The sequence below is a fragment of the Talpa occidentalis genome, unplaced genomic scaffold, assembly GCF_014898055.3.
Source record: "Talpa occidentalis isolate TD23 unplaced genomic scaffold, MPIMG_talOcc4v2.1 talOcc4.9, whole genome shotgun sequence".
Taxonomy (NCBI): Eukaryota; Metazoa; Chordata; class Mammalia; order Eulipotyphla; family Talpidae; genus Talpa; species Talpa occidentalis.
This window is the reverse complement of record NW_023605305.1, coordinates 75,878,214-75,891,721: the sequence shown is the minus strand read 5'-3', so window position 1 is coordinate 75,891,721 and position 13,508 is coordinate 75,878,214. Positions and strand designations below refer to the sequence as shown.

General features: G+C 47.8%; 1 pseudogene; it reads right to left on the bottom strand.

Annotated features, from left to right (window-relative positions):
- Positions 1–223: 223 nt before the first annotated feature.
- On the bottom strand, positions 224–12,116 carry LOC129145191 (60S ribosomal protein L37a-like; annotated as a pseudogene).
- Positions 12,117–13,508: the final 1,392 nt, after the last annotated feature.

Sequence of the window (13,508 nt, the reverse complement as noted above, 5' to 3'; positions counted from 1 at the left end):
CGCGCAGCTTCTGGACGCCCCGTGCCTGCCACTGCCCGACGCCCAACCTGGAGCCGCCTGGCGGCGAGCGGCGAGGCAGGCGTGAGGAGCCGATCGCCGAGCACGCCGAGCAGGCTTTGTGTGCCCGCTGTCGGTGGGTGCCCACCCGCCCGCCCGCCCGGGGGGAGCTGGCGCCCGGCTGGACGGAGCGGCCTGGCGCCCCTCCCCCGGCCCCGCGGGGCGCTCACCGCCGCGACCTCAGCGCGGCCCGGTGGCGCGTCCACGCGCCGTGTCCCCTGCCCTCTGCTCCATCCCAGTCTACCAGCGCGTGCTCGGCGCGTGAGCGCAGGTCGGCGTTCGGGGCACCCGGGTGAGAGGAGGGCACGGCGTCGGAGGGCCGCCCTGGGCCTCGACGGGCTGGCAGTCTGGGGTGGCCCCCGAAACGTCCGGGATCTGTGCCCTTACGACGGCCTTTGTCTAGGAGGAAAGGCTCGAGTTAGAGAGCCAGGAGGTGTCCGAGGGGCCGTGGCACACAGTGGCCACGTGCCAGGTGTGGTAGCTAGCTCTTGGTTCTCTGTGCTACTTCCTGGCCAAAGAAAGCTGGGCTCAGCTAGCCAAGCTCATCTGAGCCCACCGAGATGGCCTTCGTTCTACTTAGGAAAGACAGTAGAATGCCAATAAATCCAAAACCATCAGTGAGCAGCGGAGACTAGGAAACCAGGCGCCATTTCTCTTGGGAGGAAAGTTACAATCTGGGAAGGCTTCACAAAGGTGATGACTTTGAACTGAGTCTGAAAGATTGTGATTTTTTTTTATCTTCCGGATTCTGAGAGATTACATTTGAGCTTAGGTTATATCCTGAGAAGTGATAAAAACCAAAACTTGAACTCAGGTGTTTCCCGTTAAGCCAAGCAAGACTTTACTACAGTTGTATCTTTGATTTGCTTTGCATTTGTCCAAATTCCAGACACCAATGGTCGCTTAGAAATAAGATTTGGATCCAGGTCCTTCTATTTTTACATCAAAATAAGTAAAATATGCATGTTTTCTCCCTCCGTTTCTGATCTTACAGTAAAGCATATACTCGCAGGATCTAGCCAAAAGGCTTCAGGTCCACATCCTACCTTGCTGTTCACCAGTCATGAGAACTTGGGCAACCCCCTGAACTTCTCTGAGCCTCAGTTTCCTCAACAGTAAATGGGATAACATCACTGCCCTGCCAGCATTAGAGGCACAAGCATCTGCTTATCATTAGCCAAGGGCGTGTAGTTTCCCCATTGTGCTTCCTATCAGTTGCTGTCCTTATGTCTGTGGCAATGCATTTCACAAGTTTTGCCTTTATTACAGTGTGGCCTCTGGACATAATTCCCCCTTGTGATAGGAGTCCCTCTGGTCCAGTCCACAGGCACTCCAGGCCCCACGTTGCTGGCACAGTGGGGCACTCTGCAAGGTCCTGTTGTAATAAAAGAGCCATGCAAGCCCTCAGCCACAGACTTGTCGATTTGTTTCAATAGCAAATCCAAACTTGTTGCAACAGAGCAACTAGATTCCAGTTGGTGTTTACTCTAAGATGCATTCCAGTTTGAAATGCAATGTAATAGTCCAAATTCTGTCAGGCTCATGCTTTTCTTTGTCTTTGGGAGAGAATCTTGTCACTGATTTTTAAAGATGTTTTGGTAAATTCAGTATCAAACTAGGTTTCCTTTGAGTGTCCAGACTGGTGTTAGAAATAAGCACACTTGTAGTGCAACAATCATATTTTAAAACTATATTCCAGGCTTCCCTGGTGGTGCAGCGAGTTGAGCGCCTCAATGTGAAGCTGTCCGCAGCCTCTGCAGCACAGGTTTGATTCCTGGCCGGCCAGGGAGAAACCCACATGGCATGGCAGACCTCTCCTGCCTCGCCCGCTGCTCCCCTCAACAGTGTATTTCAGTCAGTCTGCCTGTTCTGTTCCCTGCTCTGTCTCTGGTGAATTCTCTCACCCATTGGCACCTCTGACCTGTACCCTAGTTCTTGTATAAATAAATAAATCTTTAAAAACAATTAAACTATTTTCCAATTTAACAAGCTCCAATTTAGTTAAAATCAAGAGTCTTAATCCATTACTCCACTTTGTTGCATTATAATAGCCTGTTTAGAGGTGGCAATAAAGCTTCTAAATTTTTTTTGCAACAAATCTCTTGGGCCTGTCATTTGGTCCACCATGCAGATGCTGATGGCAATAAAACAACCTCAGTTCCCTTTGTTGCAATGCTCTCCCAGGCCTTGGTTGCAATTTAATATCCAAGTTCTCCTTTCAATAACATCATCAACTAACTCACAGCTGCCCCTAACAACCAAGCCAAGAACCACAGAGGGTCAGTTACATGGTCTGCATGAGCCTGCTTCCCCTGGGATTCAGATCTAGCTTAGGGCTTTGCAGACTTTGATGTGCAAGCAAATCACCTGGGAATCCTCTTAAAAAGCAGATTCTAATTCAGGGGGTTTAGGGAGTCTGCATTGCTAACAGGCTCTAAGGTGCTGCTGTTGCTGCTTTGAACTACCATTTGAATAGTTAGGTGCTGAAACAAACTGGTCAGTCTGCCAGTCAGCTTGAAATCAATTCACAGATTCTCTGTGAAATTGTTCTGTTGATGCTGGCTGGTGTGGAATTCCACAGGTGTGTGAAAATTATTGGACAAGACAGAGGTCAAGGGATCTGGGATCTCAAAGCAGAGAGGACTCGTGGGTGCAGGTATTAACCCTGGCTCTAGGATTCTGAAACCAGTCTCTGAAGGAGTAAGGTCAGGGGAGAGGGTGGTGGACTTATTTCCAGTCCTATCAGGAAGGAGGGGTTGATACAGCCTTGGAAGGGAGGAGTGACAAGGTGTAGTGGGAACAGCCTGGGTTTCCATGTCAAGAGATGTGGGCTTGAATCTCGCTGGCCTCTTACTGGCTTTCAGCAAATGACTTAACCAGAATTTATGAGCATAAAAGTTTCTTTCACTGTAAAATGGGAATGAAATAGCTACCTTATGGGATGATCATGAAGTGTAAAGGAGATAATTTGTATGAAAGCACCAGTGCCTCAACGGCTCATTGGGTTCCAAGGACATGTCAACTCCCTTCCCTTTAACTTTTTTTTTTTTTAATAGAGGCATGTTTATTTATTTATTTATTTTATTTGTTTATACATGCACTGGGTACAGTCAGAAGCGCGGGAGGGTGAGAGAATTCACCAGAGCCAGAGCGGGGAGCAGAGCAGGCAGAAGGACCGAAGTACACTGCTGAGGGGAGCAGCGGGCGGCAGGAGAGGTCTGCGCACCATGTGGGACCCTCCTCCGGTGGCCGGGGAGCAGCCGGGGATCGAACCAGCGCCGCAAAGGGTGCGGGCAGCTTCGCAACCCAGCGCTCAACCGCTGCGCCACCGGGGAGGTCCTTCCCTTTAACTTCTGAGAGTCTTAACTTTAACTGAGAGTCCAGGGGGTTGGCTCTGACTCCAGCGAATATCCAGCACTGTGTGACCTACTCCTGGTGCCACCTCGCCACCCTGCTTCCCTCTCTGGAAAACGTAGTGGACAATGGTTCGATTAGGCTAGGAGTTCTCAAAACAACCTCCCCATTGCCCCCTCCCATGAGTGCTACCCGAAATTAAAAAGCAGCCGTGGATAAGAGCTAAGGGAATCTAAGTACCTGCTTCACCACTGACTTGCTGGGTCACTGCAGGAGAACTGCCCTGAGTCTCGGTTTCATATTTTGTTGTTGTTTTGAAGTCTAAGGACATTTATTATTCACCTATGTAGATGGGAGCTAAGAAGTTCCAGAATCAACTCATCAACTCAACTGTCATAGTGTTGGGGGTTTAGTATATCTGTGATTCTGAGTCTCAGTTTCCATGTCAGATCAATGGATGATGATGAGGATTGAATAAATTAATGTATTTAATACATTAGGACTTGGAACATAGTAAGTGCTTGATAAAAGTGGTTATCACTGTATTTATTGTTAGATTCTGAGTAATATTTAGTTTGAGAAAATGGGCTTTTTTTTTGGCGTGCTTCTAAGGTGTGCGCATTCGGCCCTGATAAAGCTGGCACACTGCAGTGGTAAGGGTGGTTGGCATGGGCTTGGGAGCCACTTTACTTGGGTTTGAGTCCTAAGTCCAACACTTACTGCCTGTGTGACCTGCCGCAAGTTGTTCAGCTTTTCTGTGCCTTAGTTTTCTCATCTGTAAGACTGATTTACCTGCTATATCAGTTAATAGCTATGACATAGGGAGAAGCTTACAACAGTACCTGCACATATAGGTCCTATAGACTATTATGTTAGCTGTTAGTATAATATAATTCTATTAGCTATTTTTCTGAAAAATACTTAGTTTCGTAATATCTCTATGCATAACCTTCATAATAAAATATTTTTCGAAAGGAGGGTATTGTGGGCCTCCCTGGTGATGCAAAGGGTTAAGTACAGCACTGTGAAGCCATCCTCAGCCTCTGCAGCACAAGTTCGATCCCTGGCCAGCCAGGGAGCTACCCACATGGTGCAGCAGACCTCTCCTGTCTCACCCGCTGCTCCCCTCAGCAGTGTATTTCAGTCAGTCTGCCTATTCTGTTTCCTACTCTGTCTCTGGTCTCCTCTCACCCTTCCCGCCCCCCCACTCTGTACCTCCAGCCTGTACCCTGGTTCTTGTATGCATAAATAAATCTTTTTAAAAAAATAGGGTTCTGCATTTTAAAAACAAATGAAATCATTGGATTCATTCTCTAAAGCCATACTGTCCAACATATGTGACTTTTAAATGTTAATGAAATTTTGACTGACAATTTAAAAGAAAATTAAATATTCAATTCCTTGGTCGGACTAGCCACATTTTCAGCTGGGTAGCCTGTGTTGACTAATGGGTACTGCCTCAGAAATGCAGATGCAGAACATTTCCGTGAGTGCAAGGTAGGTTCAGCCGGTGCTGCTCCATCGCAGTGGCTTTCCACTTGAGCTGTCCATTAGAGTCACTTGATGAATTAAAAAAATACTAATGCCTGGGTCTGACTCCCCAGAGTTTAGATTTAATTGGTTGAGTGTGGAGCCATTAAAGTGTTTGGTCAGAAGAGGAACGTGAGCAGCAGTGAACTTCTAGAAGCTTCTTTCTGCAATAGAACAGGAAGTTCACAGCTCCTTGAGATCCCAAAGTTTCTGACTGCCATTTAAAAAATTCAGTTAGAATGGGCTCTCCCTGGTGGTGCAAGGAGTAAAGTCTCAGCACTATGAAGCTATCAGCAGCCACTGCAGCACAAGTTCAATCCCAGGCCAGGGAGCTACCCACATGGTGCTGCAGACCTCTCCTGTCTTGCCTGCTGCTCCCTTCAGCAATGAATCCTCTTACCCCCACACCCCTAGCCTGTACCCCAGTGCTTGTATGCATAAATAAATAAATCTTTTTTAAAAAAAAGATTTATTTGTTTATTTATACAAGCACTGGGTACAGTCTGAAGCACAGGAGGGTGAGAGAATTCACCAGAGCCAGAGCGGGGAGCAGAACAGGCAGACTGACGAAATACACTGCTGAGGGCAGCAGCGGGCACGACAGGAGAGGTCTGTCGTACCATGTGGGACCCTTGCCGGCAGCCAGGGATCCAACTGGCGCTGCAGAGGCTGCAGGCAGCTTCGCAGCCCAGCACTCAACCGCTGCACCACCGGGGAGAAAAATTCAGTTAGGGCCTTCCTGGTGGTGCAAGGGGTTAAGTGTTAGCACTATGGAGGGATCCTTTGCCACTGCGGCACAAGTTCCATCCCCCATCATGGAGCTGACCCACATGGCGCAGCAGACCTCTCCTGACTCCTTCGCTGCTCACCTCAGCAGTCTATTTCAGTCAGTCTGCCTGTTCTGCTCCCCACTCTGTCTTTGGTGGATCCTTTCTCCCTCTTGTACCTTTGACCTGCACCCCAACTCTTGTATGCATAAATAAATAAATCTTATTTAAAAATTCACTTAAGGGCCTCCCTGATGGCGCAGTGGTTGAGCGCTGGGTTGCGAAGCTGCCCGCGGTTCGATCCCCGGCCACCTGCGAGGGTCCCAAATGGCACGCAGACCTCTCCTGCCACCCGCTGTTCCCCTCAGCAGTGTATGTCAGTCTGCTGTTCTGTTCCCCGCTCTGGCTCTGGTGAATACTCTCACCCTCCGGTGTTTCTGACTGTACCCAGTGCTTGTAAAAATAAATAAATAAATAAAATCCTTTAAAAAAAATTCAGTTAAAAATAAAAAATTCAGTTAAATTTCATGTAAAGAAACCAACACATGTATATGATTGAAAATTTTGGAAACAATTTAGTGAAAAGTCATCTCCATGTCACCCCCATTCCTTAGCCACCCCAATTTTCTTATTAGAGAAAAAAAGATCATTTTGCATATGTTCTTCCAGTGATATGCTCTCTGTATACCTTTCAAGCAAATGCTTTTGTTTCCTTTACACAAATGGCAGCATCCCTTATGCCCAGTTCTGTTCTTTATGCTACTTAATATATCTTGGACAGTTGGGCATTCCAGAGATCCAGCCCATTCATTTTAATGGTTGCATAAGAGTTCGCAGAATTGTGTCATAAATTATTTAACCAAGTCCCCCGTTGATGGGCATTTAGATCGTTGCCTTTCTTTTGATATTTCCAACAATGCTGTAGTGAATAATACTGTACACATTTCATTCAGGGGCGAGGCTCTTCCCATTTTTCTCTCCAATTTGCAAAATAAAAACAGTCGGGGTGGTGGGGGGGCCTCCCTGGTGGCGCAGGCGGTTGAGTGCTGCACTGTGAAGTTGTCTGCAGCCTCTGCAGCGCAGGTTCTATCCCGGCCAGCCAGCACGAATCCCACATGGCGAAGCAGACCTCTCCTGTCTCACCCGCTGCTCCCCTAGCAGTGTATTTCCTCAGTCTGCCTGTTTTGTTCCCCTGGTGAATTCACCAGGAGGCCCTGGTGAATCCTCTCACCCTCCCACGCATCTGGCCTGTACCCCGGTTCTTGTATGAAAATAAATAAATCTTTAAAAAACAAAAACAAAAACACACAAAACCAGCTGAGGCCATTAGCAGCAACATTACCTGCAGGGATTTGCTCACAGCTAGTGCTGGAAACACCTTGCATACTACAGATGGGGTGCCTGAGGCCGGGTGAGACACCCACCACTCTACAAAGACAAGCCCCAGGCCTGTCTGCTTACCCCTTGGTCTCTGCAACTTAAAGTAATGAGGTCTGGGGCCAAGGTCAACTGGACAGAATAACCAGGGCTCTGGTGCTGTGTGGCAACACTGCAGCCCTCTCCCAATGAGGGTGTTGCCTGGACACATCCACTGGGGATAGAGACCAGGGGAGCAGAGGACCCTGGGAGGCATGGGTAAGGAGTGGCAGGGGCCCTTTCCTGGACTGATAAGATTGAGCCTCAGTGTGTGCTCTGCCCCACCCTCTCAGGTGCCCCAACATTGAACAGCAGGTCTGGCCCTGCTGGGTGAGGCCAATTGTAACTTCTGTGGGGACAGATGGCAATGGGGGCGGTGGCGCAGCGGTTGAGCGCTGGGTTGCAAAGCTGCCCACAGCCTCTGCAGCGCCAGTTCAATCCTGGCAGGCCGGCAAGGGTCCCACATGGCGCGCAGACCTCTCCTGCCGCCCGCTGCTCCCCTCAGCAGTGTACTTCGGTCCTTCTGCCTGCTCTGCTCCCCGCTCTGGCTCTGGTGAATTCTCTCACCCTCCCACGCTTCTGACTGTACCCAGTGCTTGTATAAATAAATAAATCCTTTTTTTAAAAAAAAAAAGGCCATTTCTGCCACCACATTGCCCAAGGGCTTGGGCCTTCATTCATTCACCTGGTCATTCATTCATCTACCCCCACACGTTCCTTGGGCATTGTTCCATGCTGTGCGAGGGCCTGTGTGAGTGTTGGGGGATGGAGTGCTTCCGATGGTGAATAAGAGAGGAGTCTGTCTGTCTCCAGCCACGGACCCTGTCAGCCACCCTGACACACCCCAGTCCTGCCCTGACTTCAGGGTTCCAGTTTGGAAGCCTGTGTTCTCACTCTAAATTCCACTCTCCACCTTCTCTTATTTTTTTGTTTTTGTTTTTTTAATTCAAAGTGTACCTGCAAACCAACATAAGACTGTGTCTATAAAGAACACTGACAAATCAATAAAAAAAAGACAACCCAATAGAAAAATAGATAAAATATATGAATAATTCACACGGCCAATACAAACATGAAAACACCTGTAATCTTATCCATGGTCTGCAAAACTCAAATTGAAATCACAGAAAGAAACCACATATACTCATTAAATGGGCAAAAAATTAAAAATCCATCAGCACCAGATGTTGAAGAGGTTAGGACAGTCATTTGTATGTTTTATATGTTGCTTTTTTTTATATTTTTAAAATTTTTTTTAAAGATTTATTTATTTATTCATAAAAGAACCGGGGTACAGGCCAGATTCGCGGGAGGGCGAGAGGACTCACCAGAGACAGAGCAGGGAGCAGAACAGGCAGACCGATGAAATACACTGCTGAGGGGAGCAGCGGGCGTGACAGGAGAGGTCTGCCGCACCATGTGGGACCCTTGCCGGCCGGCCGGGATCAAACTGGCGCTGCAGAGGCTGCGGACAGCTTCACAGCACTGCGCTCAACCGCCTGCGCCACCAGGGAAGTCCCAATGTGTCGCTTTTTTTTTTTTTAAAGGTTTATTTTTATGTATGCATACAAGAGCTGGGGTGCAGGCCAGAGGTCCGCAGGGTGAGAGGATTCACCAGAGACAGAGTGGGGAACAGAACAGGCAGACTGACTGAAATACACTAATGCAGGGAGCAGTGGGTGAGACAGGAGAGGTCTGCTGCACCATTTGGGTAGCTCCCTGGCCGGGGATCGAACTCGTGCTGCAGTGGCTGCGGACAGCTTCATAGGTTGCGTCTTCATAGGTTGCGCCAGTTCGATCCCGGCCTGTCGGCGAGGGTCCCACATGGTGCAGTAGACCCCTTGCGCCACCAGGGAGGCCCTAGCTGTTGCTTTGGAAGTCAGTTTGGTAGCAAGTTGTAAGGGCCAGTTTCCACTCAGCCTGTGACCTGCTGTTTCCACTCTTAAGTATACATGAGAGAAGCCTCGTGTGTGTGCACAGAGAAGAAAGAACATCACATTTTCATTCATAGCAGCAACACCTAGAGATATGAAAATGCCCAGCAGTAGGAGACTAGGTCAATAAAATTGTTGTGTATTCATACAAAGGAATATTATTAACACATGAAAAACAATAGACATGTTCAATGAACCCAAGGAAGAACCTGAGGAGTATGATACTGGATAAAAAAGTAAGTCATTACAGGGCTTTTCTGGTGGTGCTAGGGGTTAAGATGCAGCACTATGAAGTTATCCGTAGCCACTGCAGCACGAGTTCAATCCCTTGGCTTGGGAGCTGACCCACTGGGCACAGCAGACCTCTTCTGACTCACCAGATGTTCCCATCAGCAGTGTATTTCAGTGGATCTGCCTGTTTGCTCCCCACCCTGCCTCTAGTGACTCCTCTTACCCTCCAGACCTCTGGCCTGTACCCCAGTTCTTGTATGCATAAATAAATCTTAAAAAAAAAGTAAGTCATTACAGTTTGATTCCATTTTTGATAGAGATAGCAACATCTCAAATTGTGTAATATATTTTTAAGACTAGCTGTCAATGTGAATGCACTATATGTAGAAATAGCTTCCAGGAGAGTGAACACCTAGTTTTGTGGGTGTGATGGGCAGGGGAACATGAGAAATGATAAATTAGTGATGAAAATGGTTGGTTGGTGTTACAGGTATGTGGATGTTGACTACATCAAAGAGAGTCATGTGTGGGCCAGTAAGGAAAGTAAATTAGGAGCCAAGGATTTTGGTAACTTCTGTGCATCTGAGTGTTTGTTGTTGAAGTCACATATGCATATGGTTTAAAGAAACAGAGTTTGGCCTCCCTGATGGCTCAGGGGGTTAAGGTGCAACCTATGAAGCTATCTGCAGCCTCTGCAGCATGAGTTCAAACCCTGGCCAGGGAGCTACCCACATGGCGTAGCAGACATCTCCTGACTCGCGCTGCTCCCCTCAGCAGTGTATTTCAGTCAGTTTGCCTGTTCTGTTCCCCACTCTGTCTCTGGTGAATCCTCTCACTCCCACACCTCTGGCCTATACCCCAGTTCTTATATGCATAAATAAATAAATCTTTTTTTAAAAAAAGAAACAGAGTTTACAAAGTTTTAATGCTTTTATGGCTATTTCTTTTATTTTTGCATACAAGAACTGGGGTTCAGGCCAGAGGTGGGGGTGCGTGAGAGGATTCACCAGAGACAGAGTGGGGAGCAGAACAGATCAATTGACTGAAATAACACTGCTGAGGGGAGCAGTGGGTGAGTCAGGAGAGGTCTGCTGCGCCATGTGGGTCACCTCCCTGGATGGGGATGGAACTTGTGCTGCAGTGGCTGCAGATTGCTTCATAGTGCTGACGCTTAACCACTTGTGCCACCAGGGAGACCCAGCTATTTCTTGATTTATTCAGTTTTAGACATTATCTGTTGACAGAACCCTATAGACTAGACTTAGTTCTTTTCTCTTTCCATCTCAGCCTCATGGGTTCTTCCTGTCCCACAAACTCCCATTATGCCAATAGAGTTATCTTATCATTTCTTTTTTTTTTTTTTAAAGATTTATTTATTTATTTATACAAGCACTGGGTACAGTCAGAAGCACAGGATGGCGAGAGAATTCACCAGAGCCGGGAGCAGAGCAGGCAGAAGGACCGAAGTACACTGCTGAGGGGAGCAGTGGGTGGCAGGAGAGGTCTGCGCGCCATGTGGGACCCTCCTCTGGTGGCCGGGGAGCAGCCGGGGATCGAACCGGTGCTGCAGAGGCTGCGGGCAGCTTCGCAACCCAGCGCTCAACTGCTGCGCCACTGGGGAGGCCCTATCTTATCATTTCTTTACAGAGGTGGATTACCATGTAAAGAACACACAGGCTGACAAGTGGAGAGCACCAGGTCACAGGCAATGATGGGTAAACAAGAAAAGCACACAGAATCACAGGGAGACAGGGAAGGACAGGGAAAGAATCACAGGTCATATATGAGCTGGAAAATACATACAAATATTATTTGGATACAAAGGGCACTCAGTGAGACTGATTGATGAGGTCACACACAAAGACACAACAAACATCAAACAATCACAGAGACAGATGCAGATGACATACAAGGCTGACAGGTGGGCACTGCAGGCAAATTAGGGAGGAAGTCAGGTGCGACTCCTATCAGTGAAGGGGCCTGAGATGTTACTGGTTCCTGTTAACTAGAAATAAAGTGTCAGTGGTAGTCAAAGTATTTATTAGATAATCAAAGTGGGGACTTACAGATTTTACTCTGTGAGAACTGTTCCAATAAACATAGTTAACATGTTGAATTTATTTTATGTAGGTAGGAACAGGGAGTAACTGACAGGAAGAATGTACCTACTTATTTTTTTTTAACATAAATTAACCCATTTATTATAGGCTGGCAATGTTCCAAATTATAGAATTTCTGCTGGTCTTTCAATTCCTTCAGTCTTCTGATGGCAGACTTTACTGTGACAGCAGAAGTGGTGGTTGTAGGTCTAGGCACTACCACTCACTGTTTTCATGCAGGAACCACAGTGCCAGATCCCCACAGCTCGCCTCTTCATCTTTTTTTTTTTTTTTAAGATTTATTTTTATTTATACGAGAATCGGGGTACAGGCCAGATGTGTTGGGGTGGGGCGGGGTGAGAGGATTTACCAGAGACAGAGTGGGGAACAGAACAGGCAGATCGATGGAAATACACTGCTGAGGGGAGCAGTGGGCAAGACAGGCAAGGTCTGCCACACCATGTGGGTATCTCCCCAGCCTCTGGGATGGAACACGTGCTGCAGAGACTGCGGATAGCTTCACAGAGCTGCACTCAACCGCCTGTGCCGACAGGGAGCTACCTACTTGAAGTCAGGTGGCTTCAAAAGGTTTTGGTTTTGCCACAAAAGGAGCAAGTGTATTTGGCGTGCTGGCTGATTTCAATTTTCTTCACCATTTTCCTAAGGGAGGCACCATAACGGGTCCCATATTTACCGACGATCCCCACCTTCTTGGTTCGTTTGGCCATGTCGCTGTAAACTAGGTGAGCACCCAGAGAGGTGTATTTACTCTTGAGAGGTGGGGCTTTTGTTTGAAGTTGTCCCAACCTAAAGATATCCTGATACTTGAGGAAAGCAATGCAGGGTTTAATCGCTTCCTTTCTAAAGAATGCACTGCAGACAGGCAAAGGCTGGATACCCATTGCTAAAATCTCTGTATCTGGATCCAAGGTCATCAGTGGACATGAAGATTGCCTTTAGTGCTACCTACTTTTCAGGTAGCAGAGTTCCTGCAAAAGCTACAAAATGGTGCCTGCTCACATTTAAGTCTATGAAGATGGCTTTGCTCTTATGCCTACTGAGGTGGTGGGGAGGTGGGGAGTACAGGGGATATCCCTAGAGAATTTACGATATGTTCACACCCCTTTACTCCACTGCCTGAGAGAAAGGGACTGACTTCAAGTAGGCAGCTCTGACTTTAAAGCCCATCTTTTTTTTTTTTTTTTTTATTAATGCATACCAGACTTGGGGTACAGGCCAGAGGTGTGTGTGGAACATGGGGTGGGGGTAGAGGATTTACCAGTAGGGAGCAGAACAGGCAGACTGACTGAAATACACTGCTGAGGGGAGCAGCTTAGTCAGGAGAGGTCTGCTGCGCCATGTGGGTAGCTCCCTGGCCGGGGATGGAACTCGTGCTGCAGTAGCTGTGGATAGCTTCATAGGTTGTGTCTTAACAACCTCCCCCCACCCCACCTTGCGCCACCAGGGAGGCCCGCCCTGCCCATCTTAATGTCCCCCTATATGCTTCACGGAGGAGGTCAGCCTCCTCTGTTATAGCACATTTAATTACATCACATTAAATTAAATGTGTAGGGCCTCCCGGTGGCGCAGCGGTTGAGCGCTGTGTTGCGAAGCTGCCCGCAGCCTCTGCAGCGCCGGTTCGATCCCCGGCTGCTCCCCGGCCACCGGAGGAGGGTCCCGCATGGCGCGCAGACCTCTCCTGCCGCCCGCTGCTCCCCTCAGCAGTGTACTTCGGTCCTTCTGCCTGCTCTGCTCCCCGCTCTGGCTCTGGTGGATTCTCTTACCCTTCCGCGCTTCTGACTGTACCCAGTGCTTGTATAAACAAACAAACAAACAAATAAATAAATAAATCTTTGAAAATAAATAAATAAATTAATTAAATGTGTAGATATAGGTAGGTGTAAAGAATAGACCTAAAGTCTCACTTCATTCTGGTTTGCAGCACAATTTTGTTCAGGTCTCTCAGGCCCTGAATCCTTTCGGGTGTTTATTCAATATCCCAAAGGCGCTCCATCAGTTCATTGACAGATTACTTTCCCTTTAAACTATTTTCCTCAATCCGCCACCTTCCCAGACTCCCTCTCATTCCCGATAGCACTTGCAGTTTCTAAGGGCACTAC